The sequence below is a fragment of the Gigantopelta aegis genome, chromosome 6 (assembly GCF_016097555.1).
Source record: "Gigantopelta aegis isolate Gae_Host chromosome 6, Gae_host_genome, whole genome shotgun sequence".
In the NCBI taxonomy this organism is placed as follows: domain Eukaryota; kingdom Metazoa; phylum Mollusca; class Gastropoda; order Neomphalida; family Peltospiridae; genus Gigantopelta; species Gigantopelta aegis.
The window spans coordinates 40,794,859-40,808,122 of NC_054704.1; positions in this window are offsets into that span (position 1 = coordinate 40,794,859).

Consider the following 13,264-nt stretch of genomic DNA (forward strand, 5'->3'; position numbering starts at 1 on the left):
TTTGTATTGAAATGAGAGCTCTGAAATAATCCACGCAGTTAGGTGTGACCCATATGCATCAACACAAACCAAACAGTGATGTGTTGGACTACAATATTTCATTGTAGGATAGCATAACATACTGAACCATGAATTGGTCCCTTTATTGTAAAAAAAAAAAACCCCGAATAGCCGATGATTAATTAATCAATGTGCTCTAGTGGTGTCGTTAAACAAAACAAACAAACAAAAGATTCATCTCTCTTGCTCTTATCTGACATCTAATAAGCTAGTATTAACTGTGGTGAGTTTTGCTAATTGTTCAACAACCAGCCTTAAGGTTAGTGTGTGTTCTGGGTTAGTCTCTTGATGGCCATAATTAGAAGGCAAACTTGTCCAGTGTATCTTCTTCATGCTGTATGTAACAAACAAACAAAAAAGACAGATGGCCGGATAACTCTGAAGTTGTGATCACCGAAAGTTGACATTATATAGGATGCGTGTTGCTAATAAGGTATTGTTTGACCTGAAAAGCCATTACTTCCACACTGTTTCCATGAACCTGTATTATAATAGGGCTTTTCAAACCATATATCCATGAGCATAAGGTAAGTTTTTAAACAAAAATACCTAGCTGTAATGTATGAAAAGTAAAAACAACATGCATCCCCAATGAAATATGTTGGTATGGTTAGTCATTTTACTAAAATTTTGTTGTGGTTTAACGACACCACTAGAACACATTGATTAAATAATGATCGGCTATTGGGTGTCAAACGTTTGGTAATTCTGACACATAGTCATCAGGGGAAACCTTCTACATTGTTACTAATGCAGCTAGTGATCTTTTATATGCACTTTCCCACAGACAGGAAAGCTCATACCACGGCCTTTGACCAGTTGTGGTGCACCGGTTGGAACGAAAAAAAACCCAGTTAAATGGATCCACCGAGGTGGTGTGATCTTGCGACGCAAGCACCTCAAGTGAGCACTCAACCGACTGAGCTAAATCGCGCCCCGTCATTTTACTAATGCGGATTTCTTAAAAGAAGGGCACTATCTAGCTGGTTCGTATAGCGCCTGCTCGATGTGCTTCGGTCGCACGATCGAATCATCTCAATGGACCTATTATTTTTTCCCCCGTCCCAACCAGTACCCCACGACTGGTATCAGACCGTGGTATGTGCTGTCCTGTCTGTGGGAAAGCGCATATATAAAGTTCCTTTGCTGCTGGTGGAAACATTTAGCTTATTTCCTTTGAAAACTACGGATAAAATGACCAAATGTTTGACATTCAATAGCCGATGATGAATAAATCAATGTTCGTTCCATGCGTGTTACGCTTTTCCTATTACGATATCATAAATTATTGTCTGGCTGTTTCGGCCTGAATAACAAATTGCTTGCTTGTTCGCGCTCTTTATTGACATAGTCAGTCAGTCTGTCTGTCAATCACTTGTTGATCACTGATTGACCAATCAACAGTTTACTTCTCTTTAGGAGTTAAAGTCACTGACCCCAGTTGCCGAGGTTCGTACCTTCTGTGTTTCGCTTATAATACATATTAAAGGGACATTCCCGAATCTGCTGCGTTGTAAGATGTTTCCGACTAATAAAATATTTCTACGATTACACTTACATATTAAATATATTTTCTTGTTTAGAATATCAGTGTCTGTATATTCAATGTGTTTCTCGTCGTCTTAGTCTTAGAAGCCCAAACTGGATTGCTTCGTCAAATAATTTCGTACGCACGAAAAAAATATTTTAGGAAATAAAATGAAATTTAACCTAGTACAATTTAACGATCAGAAATATGTTTAATATACAGTCACTAATATTTTATGCAGACAAATATCTTTGGTATGTAATTACAATCGTTAAAAATCTGTTAGTCAATAACATGTTAAAAATTGCAGCAAACTCAGAAATGTCCCTTTAAGATTCTATAAACAACATGACGACTAGAAACATATTGGATTGTGCCAACTATTATCTAATTAGTTTTTACCCCGTCCCAACTAGTGGCCCACGACTGCTATTTCAAAGCCCGTGGTATCTGCTGTCCTGTCCTATGGGAAGGTGCGTTTAAAAGATCCCTTGTTACTAATGGAAAAATATAGCTGGTTTTCTCTTACAATGACCAAATGTTTGAGATCCAATAGTCGATGATTAATAAATCAATGTGTTCTAGTGGTCTCGGTAAACAAAACAAAACAAACATAACTTTCCGCCAGATTTTAAACTTCTCAAGACCTTGTATGTAATTTATAATTTAAGGATAAAGTATGCTATAGTGGCTGAAAATGTTTTACACTGTGCATTTTGCATAACGGATTTGAGCTGCAGACCTTGGTTTGAACAGAAGGAAGGTAGAATCTGGCGCCGAAACCGGAAATATCTTCTAAAATAGACAAGAGCAAGTCTCTATAATCTTAACTTCTCAGAGGTACGTGCGTTTTTAGAATTAGAAAAATGCATTTCGTGACATTACGAATACCAGGGTGGCCATAAAAGACTTTGGATATATGGAAATGGATATTTTAAACAATAAAACTTCAGTAATGTCGGACTCCAGTTGTTTTTTTGTTGTTTTTTTTGTTTGTTTTTTTTTTTTTTTTGGGGGGGGGGGGTTGTAGGGGGGGGGTATTGAAAACATATTTCATTACATATTATACGTATATACCAAAGGATTGGACACAAGTTATCCAACTTCCGAAGCCCTCTCCTAATTACAAACATGAAATTGTGCAATAATGGCGACTGCAATTTTCAATAAATATCAGTCAATTAAAGTAAACGTTTGTGAAAAACGACTGAATAAACTGAAAGAACAGAAAAGGAAAAGAAAAATATGCCATAGTATTTAAAAACTAGGGTCTGTCACGTGTACCTGTACGCGTAGAAACGTTATAATGGATTTTTGAAGTTGCATCCCGAATCTTGTTGCACAAGTGAAAAATGCTGATATGTTATTTGACTTGCACATAGGTATTTGACGATATGCGTTGAAAACAAAAACACAGACGTTTGTTTAAAATGTGGTTGTATTAGCATTTTCATTAAAGTACTAATCATAAATATACCACCAGGTTTTTGTTTATATTTGATGTAACAATGTAGGCAATTGGAATCAATTTCAATTTGTCTGATTCAAACTTACAAGCGTTTTGATATCATTCGAACTTTTACATCTATAAAAAGAAACTTCTTTATGTTTATTATGCATGCATATTACCATATTGTATATAGTAATATGTCACCATATAAAGCTAATGCAGTGTTAAAGTTTTTATATGAGGGAATTTAATTAAATATGTGTAATTTCAATAATGTTCCGGTTAAATACGTATTTGCTGTCGGGTTTCTTTCTGTAGTGTGTGTATTAGTGATTAATATGTGAAAATAGTTTTTAGCAGGGAGCTCGAATGAGATCGATGTAAAGGTATTTAAATAGGACGGTACGATTGTCGATAGTACGTTGTTAAGATCAAAACCGGTTTTAACGAAAGAATAATACGTATCCTCAACCGAATATTCTTTGTATAGCGCAAGAATTCTCATTTCATTTTTTGAGACGAACCCTTCAATTTCAAATCCGCAAACGCACCTGTTAACTGAAATTGATAATAGGTTGTCGTTTGTGGTTTGCCGAGCAATGGCCGCACAGGCGACGAATCGAGCGTATACTTTTGACGTTCTCCGTTTCTAGCGAACACACGCGAATTTTTTATAAGTGCAGTTGAACTTGTATTTCATATTTGTGCATGATATTATTATATGGTAACCAGACACTGTATCTTTAACGACTAATATAGGATTGTTATTGTATTAGAGCAGGAATCTTTGACTCCAGATTGGTAGGCAGAGATTGCGCAATATTGATATAGATTGGTCTCTGGCGGTTAGAGAGCGTGTCAACTGTCCAAATGTCTGTCTAGCTCTCTTACCGTCGGAATACTCGGGCCAGTTCGATCCAAACGAGGGAGCGCGCAACGCAAACAATCCCCGAAAACCGTTTTCCTAATCGCACGACTGGGTGTATATTAGTTCTCTTTTTACCGATAGGACGCTGACGATAATTACCTTGGATTAATGAATACTAAATATTGGGTATATCTGAACAACTGACATTACGGCGGCACGCGCGGTAAGAAGTAGGTCCTGTTTGGAGGAAATCGAATTAAGTATGTTTGATGATCGATAAACGATCGTGACATTATGATAGGAATAATGGGAAGAGATACGCGGAACGTCTTTCTGCCCTGGTAACGAAGATTTTCGTTTTGCGGTCACCAAATAATGTCCATTTCCTATCAGTACATATTTCATGGCTAGAATCGGGTCATTACCGTTTCGTGTGTCACAGTCGATCACATTTATGACTATAATGCTTATTATATCTGATTCGACACACCAGAAACAGTTATTTTTAATTCAATATTTATAGTGTGTATAGACATCGATGCCTTGGTTACAACATCGGCCTTAAGGCTGGTAGGTACTAGGTTCGAGCTCCAGTACAGGTGTCACATATAATTTGCAGTCCCCTGGATTTGCACTCCTCAATCAAGATTATACGTAGAATAAGCACTCCCCAGTGCATATTATACATGTAATATACACTTCGCCAGTATATATTATATGTATAATATGCACTCCCTCTGAATAATATGTACACCCCCAGTCTATATTACACGTAGGCTATAATAATTTTTAAGCACTCGCATAATTATATATATTTTTGTTTTTGATGTTTGTATGGCCAGTGAACTTAGTAAAATTTTGTATAAATAGTGGCGAATCTAGACGAGGATATATGATCAGGGGCGGACCGAAATAGTCAAAACGTTCCTCGGTCCGCCCTTGCAAATTTGCAGAATACAAATAAAAACACATCATGTGTGGTGATCGGATGGATCCCAGAATCTCTTCACCCATCTCTTGCTTCCCTTACGTCCGATTAATATGACAGGAATTATGTGAAAGTAGCATTGCAAAGCTTTGTCTTAAACAAGTTCATATTTGAGAACCAGAAAAGCATTACTTCAGACCCACTCTACCCAAGTTAAGTACCACCTTGTATGCCCATCATCATTCCTGCATTTTTTGTTCGTATCAGGAATCCGATATGGACTACCATTGTTTGTTTAAAAAGATTTATAATGTTTTAATTAAAGGAAGTTGTAGACGATTTGAAAGACAAAGGAAGAAAAGCGAATTTTAGACGACCTTGCAAACGATTTTCCGTTGAAACTGGAAAATTACTATACTAGAAGAATGATAATTATATAAAGGTAACTGAATTTTGGTGCATGCTAGCAACATATGTGAATATCGGTGTATGATTACAATAAGATACACATGCCATAGATATAGTGCTACAGTTGTAACAATACTAATCTTGTATACAATTTACATTTATAACGTATACATTCATGATTATCTCGATGCACATGGGGCGGAACATAACGCAGTGATAAAGCGCTCGCCTGATGAGCGGTCGGTCTAGGATCGTCGGTGGATCCAATCGGCTATTTCTCATTCTTCTCAGTGCACCGCGACTGGTAAATCAAAGACCATGATATGCGCCATCATGTCTTTGGGATGGTGCATATAAAAACATCCCTTGCTACTAATAGAAACATGTAGCGGTTTTGCTAAATCTAAGACTCTATACAAAAGCATATATATTCTCCGTGTCCTTTTCATGCCAACACCTTCCATTGTGTCATTGTTGTATGCATTTGTATGTATAACTGATGAACTGTAAATGTTCAAGGTTAATAAATGAATTCAAATGAATTGAAAATGTCCAAATTACCAACTGTTTGACATCCTATATTAGATCATTAACACATCAGTATGCTCTAGTGGTGTCGTTAACAAAAATCACCCCAAAAACGTTGCACATGCCTAGGAGCAGTGAGTTGATGTTATACAATATATTAAGTTCAGTATGTGATAATAAATAGATCATCATTATACACATAACCTGGAACTCACATTAATTATTACACATCTATTAGTATTAAATATGTACTCCATGTTCATTACTATACACATAATCTAAACTTCCCATTCATTAGTATACATATAATCTACACTCCTCATTCATTACTATACATATAATCTAAACTTCCCATTCATTAGTATACATATAACCTACACTTCCCATTCATTACTATACATATAATCTAAACTTCCCATTAATCTAAACTTCCCACTTCATTACTATACATATAACCTACACTTCCCATTCATTAGTATACATATAATCTAAACTTCCCATTCATTAGTATACATATAACCTACACTTCCCATTCATTATTCATATAACCTACACTATCACATATACATATAATCTAAACTTCCCATTCATTAGTATACATATAACCTACACTTCCCATTCATTACTATACATATAATCTAAACTTCCCATTCATTAGTATACATATAACCTACACTTCCCATTCATTACTATACATATAATCTAAACTTCCCATTCATTAGTATACATATAACCTACACTTCCCATTCATTACTATACATATAATCTAAACTTCCCATTCATTAGTATACATATAACCTACACTTCCCATTCATTACTATACATATAATCTAAACTTCCCATTCATTAGTATACATATAACCTACACTTCCCATTCATTACTATACATAAAATCTAAACTTCCCATTCATTAGTATACATATAACCTACACTTCCCATTCATTACTATACATAAAATCTAAACTTCCCATTCATTAGTATACATATAACCTACACTTCCCATTCATTACTATACATATAATCTAAACTTCCCATTCATTAGTATACATATAACCTACACTTCCCATTCATTAGTATACATATAACCTACACTTCCCATTCATTAGTATACATATAACCTACACTTCCCATTCATTAGTATACATATAACCTACACTTCCCATTCATTAGTATACATATAACCTACACTTCCCATTCATTACTATACATATAATCTAAACTTCCCATTCATTAGTATACATATAACCTACACTTCCCATTCATTACTATACATAAAATCTAAACTTCCCATTCATTAGTATACATATAACCTACACTTCCCATTCATATATACATATAACCTACACTTCCCATTCATTAGTATACATATAACCTACACTTCCCATTCATTACTATACATAAAATCTAAACTTCCCATTCATTAGTATACATATAACCTACACTTCCCATTCATTACTATACATATAATCTAAACTTCCCATTCATTAGTATACATATAACCTACACTTCCCATTCATTACTATACATATAATCTAAACCTCCCATTCATTATTATACATATAACCTACACTTCTCATTCATTACCATACATATAATCTAAACCTCCCATTCATTATTATACATATAACCTACACTCCTCATTCATTACTATACATATAATCTAAACTTCCCATTCATTATTATACATATAACCTACACTTCTCATTCATTACTATACATATAATCTAAACTTCCCATTCATTATTATTGTCACGGGGATTCTATAATTCCCGTAACTGAATAAAACACGATTATCAAAATATCTCTCCTAACTGTATATCTATTAGATCTCTCTGTAACAGGCTGTTAACCCTAGTATGGCTCGTCTCTAGGTATGGTCAGAGATACGATCTTATATAAAGTATATATTATTATAGCACGTTAGTTCTCTAGAAAACACAACAAAAACACAATACACTTTGGAATCTGTATTAATCTACGCTGACAAATGTACAGCCGTAGTAGTTAATTAATAACAACAATAATAACAACCCAGAACTGATCACTTAATTAGTTAATCTCTGGGTGTCTAGTTACACAATATGCGAATCACTTCACCGTTACACCACACCCACACGTGTGATAATTGAGAAAAGTTTCCAGGAGAAGTTAATTAATAAAGGAATTACAACACCATTCCTAACTGGTTAATTTTTAGCTAACCCTACTACTCGTTCAGTAACGTGTGATAATTTAGAACGCTTCTTGGGGAACTTAATTAATAAAGGAATTACAGCTCTATTCCTAACGGGTTAATTTTTAATTAACCCTTAACTACTCTTTCAGTAATCTGTAACACAATATTAATACTGGTACCTATCACAATAAAGACAATAACCTACAGTTTACCTAGGGTCTTCTAGGATGACTGGCTAAGCTTTATATTACCAAATACTCATATAATGTTAGAACAAAAAGTCTACGATTTACTTCGTCAGATGACCGAAGACACTGTCTAAAGAATATTGGTATAATACAGTATTAAAATATTTAAAGTCACATCAATCACATCAAGGTTATACACAGAGCAGAAATGATATTTACCAAAGTCCAAACGGACTAACGTTCCCAGGTAGCTTCCTAATTCGTTCTCCTAGATATCTCTAAATCCTAGCTATTTATTCCAAAATCAGAATTGGCCTGGGGGAACAAGGCGGTACCTCACGTATCATCTCATATTCTACATTTACTAGAGTCTGTATATTTCTCTCTGATCGTCAGTCTGGCTGTCGCCAACCGCGAGCAATCTCCTGGCCATAAACAGCACTACCGGAGATATTACGTAACTACTAGCCACATGGCCTCCGCAGCTGGCTGAGGGTGTGTATTAGGCGTACCGATCGAGGACGGTCGCGCAGAAGTCTTACGTAACAAGTTGCCCATCTGGGCTACGGGCAATAAACTGCACACGGCCCTCTAACACAATTAAAATCGCCACAGGCGAAACAAATTTAAGAGAATGTACCGTCACATATTATACATATAACCTACACTTCCCATTCATTACTATACATATAATCTACACTTCCCATTTATTACTATACATATAATCTACACTTCCCATTCATTACTATACATATAACCTACACTTCCCATTCATTACTATACATATAATCTACACTTCCCATTTATTACTATACATATAACCTACACTTCCCATTCATTACTATACATATAACCTACACTTCCCATTCATTACTATACATATAATCTACACTTCCCATTCATTACTATACATATAATCTACACTCCTCATTCATTACTATACATATAATCTACACTTCCCATTCATTACTATACATATAACCTACACTTCCCATTCATTACTATACATATAATCTAAACTTCCCATTCATTATTATACATATAACCTACACTTCCCATTCATTACTATACATATAATCTACACTTCCCATTCATTACTATACATATAATCTACACTCCTCATTCATTGCTATACATATAATCTACACTCTCATTCATTATTATACATATAATCTACACTCTCATTCATTATTATACATATAATCTACACTCTCATTCATTATTATACATATAATCTACACTCTCATTCATTATTATACATATAATCTACACTCTCATTCATTATTATACATATAATCTACACTCTCATTCATTACTATACATATAATCTAAACTTCCCATTCATTATTATACATATAACCTACACTTCCCATTCATTACTATACATATAATCTACACTCCTCATTCATTACTATACATATAATCTATACTCCTCATTCATTACTATACATATAATCTACACTTCCCATTCATTTATTATTATACACACACTGGCTGGAATGGGCCCACTGACGGAGATCGATCCTAGACTGACCGTGCATCAAGCGAGCGTTTTACTACTACGCTACGTCCTCCCCCCCCCCCCCCCCCCCCCCACACACACAGAGATAGATAAACAGACAGGCAAACAGGCAGGTAGAAAAAGAGAGAGAGAAAAAAAGAGAGTAGAAGAAGGCGTGGCGGGAGTGAAGTTAAGGAGAGAATCAAGATGGGAGTGAGAAAGAAAAGTGAAAGAGAAAAATACAGACAGACTGACTGACAGACAGAAACCGAAATAGAGAGACAGACATTCTTCTGCATTGGTCACGAGTTCATGCATACAAATAATCTAGAAGCTAGCAATTATCTCGTATTCTTTTGTGTCGATCATAATGGAGAACATTTATGCCCGACCTCACATTATAGACGAACACGCGATCATTGCCACATGCCATAATTTCTTCGGATGGTTTATATGGCAAACCATTGCGGATTATATTAACAATAAAAATGGTTGTTAACATTAATAAATCGATTTCATAAGGTTCAGAATTCTGTCGCATTAAATAGTTTGTCAATTGTGAATACAGGAGTAACTATGTACGCCTGTACAAGACAGAACCTAATTGATTTAATACTAAATAGTAGCTTTGCGTAGTTCAGAGATCAAATCCACTCCTAGGATTGTTCAACTCGAGCTGCATCACCAAGTGAACAGGAGTGCAAAAGAGTCCGAAGGAATTATATTCAGAATCATATTTCTAAAATGCCCAGTGGAACTGCCAACCAAATCGTATCTTTGTATTATGATAATATGATTTAACTGGAGGTGGGGGTGAGAGTATTTTCAAATGTTCGATTAATATTGTGTTTGAGCACATATTTTGTGAGATAATAAATTAGGACTCTTCAGTCATAAAATTACGATGATTCTGGAGGGCAATAAAAATGGTTGTACAGAAGAAGAAAAATATGGTTAATGGGGAACTATATTCGAAATCGTATCTTTATACAAGAGAGAGTCAAGCGTTATATTATATTTACCTGCTTAATGCACGCCAAACATCTACCAAAAAAACAATATGGGAAGATCGCGATTTCAGTGTTAGACGTCACCAATGGCAAAGTCGTATCTGATACTGTAATTTGTACAGACAACACTCACTGACTTGACTACAAGGTTCCATTAAAGGGACATTCCCGAGTTTTCTGCATTGTAAGATGTTTCCGACTAATAAAATATTTCTACGATTAAACTTAAATATTAAATATATTTTCTTGTTTAGACTATCAGTTTCTGTATAATCAATGTGTTTCTGGTCGTCTTAATATTTGTAAGAAGCCCAAACTGGATTTTGTCTTCAAATAATTTTTTTTTTACGAAAAAATCTTTTTTAGGAAATAAAATGAAATTTAACCTAGTACAAATATTAGAACGACCAGAAACACGTTTAATATACAGCCACTAATAATTTATGCAATTTTTTTTATTTGATATGTAATAACAATCGCTAAAAAGTCTCTGTTAGTCGATAACATCTGAAACATTGCAGCAAACTCAGGAATGTCCCTTTAAAGGAATGATCACGCAAGGCTTTTGGACTCCGAATGGTGTGCGTATTCAACAATATTTCAAATCAATATTTCGTTATTTTCACGTTTATTAGTAATATATAACTACAAATTAATCGACCCACGTATAATCTTTCCATAATTAACTATAGAATAATAATTTTTAAAAGGTCTTATATTGGACGACAAGAAGGGTTCCCGAATAATTTGTGGCTGAATATAGCATGGCCACCATCTTTGCTTCTCTTGTCAGTTCACACACAAATACTTTTGGGTAAACTTAGTGTGTTGAATGTGTAAGCATAAAACAGTGACGTCACTAGTTAATGCGTATGCCACACTCTCAAGATTTTCCACTAAAATATATTTTTCTACTAGTAAATGGAATTATTTGGTTGCAGTTTTATAGGCATATAGCTGAAGGTATAAACTTTATGTTTCAAAGCAAAAATTAATAAATATTTCTGTCGGGAACCCCTATTATTGTAACGTTTACATACCATAGCACCTTTAAAGGGACATTCCCGAGTTTGCTGCATTGTAAGATGTTTCCGACTAATAAAATAGTTCTACGATTAAACTTACATATTAAATATATTTTCTTGTTTAGAATATCAGTGTCTATATATTCAATGTGTTTCTGGTCCTCTCAATATTTGTAAGAAGCCCAAACTGGATTTTGTCTTCAAATAATTTCGTACGTACGAAAAAATCTTTTTTAGGAAATAAAATGAAATTTAACCTATTACAAATATTAGAACGACCAGAAATACGTTTAATATACAGCCACTAATATTTTATGCAGAAAAGTATATTTGATATGTAATTGCAATCGTTAAAAAGTATCTCTTAGTCGATAACATCTTAAACATTGCAGCAAACTCAGGAATGTCCCTTTAAGTACTGGGTACATCACAGTCAACCAGCAGCCATGCTGGGACCTCCGCGCACATTCAGTGTAAACATCCGGTACCATGTGTTATGTGGCTCGACTATCTGTACGATACAGTACTATTGTTACTAATATTTCTGCAGATATTTCACTCACAAACTGGCCATCAACATAGATGTACAGGGCGTACTTAACGGAAAATAATTAGGGAAGGCCAGTAAAACGGAATTCTTCACATTCTGCTTATTTAAAAATTTTGATTTACAGGCATACTGTCACAGATTTAAGGAACTTATTTCTTTAAAAATGGATAATAAATAAAAATTACATTAATTGTTGGAAACCAAATCTAGCTATCGCATCACCTTAACTGAAGCATGATGGAGTAAAATCCATGCCATCCCTCTCGGCAATTTTAGTTTTTGAATTATGGACCATTGCCATAATTCAATTATTTTTACAAAATGTCATTAATAAATGGAGTATGGTGGTTATGAAGATGGTTGAATAAAGTACATTTAGGGACAAATAAAATTATTTTTCTTCGGGTAATACTTTGTTAGACCTTTAAATAGGTTAGTGGTCTGTGACAATATGCCTTTAAACGCCTAGAAAGACGAAGCAATCAGGTTCGGGACACAGATGGCATGTTGTTTGTTTTCTCACTCGCAGCAAATTGTTTAGTCAATATACATGTACTTAATTCTTTATTTGTAATGAAGGTCACACAAGTCTTATGATAAAACATTGATATTACTGGACCAGATGTTCAAACATTTAGTGACCTTGTGAGGTACAGGAGGTAATCCGTCACTTTTAGGGGCGGGACGTAGCCCAGGGGTACAGCGCTCGCTTGCTGCGCGGTCGGTCTGGGATCGATCCCCGTCGGTAGGCCCATTGGGCTATTTCTCGTTCCAGCCAGTGCACCACGACTGGTATATCAAAGGCCGTGGTATGTGCTATCCTGTCTATGGGATGGTGCATATAAAAGATTCCTTGCTGCTAATCGAAAAGAGTAGCCCATGAAGTGGCGACAGCGAGTTTCCTCTCAATATCTGTGTGGTTCTTAACCATATGTCTGACGCCATATAACCGTAAATGAAATGTGCTGAGTGTGTCATTAAATAAAACATTTCCTTCCTGATTGGAATAGCCCCCAAAACATCCAGTGGACATATGGCATCTAT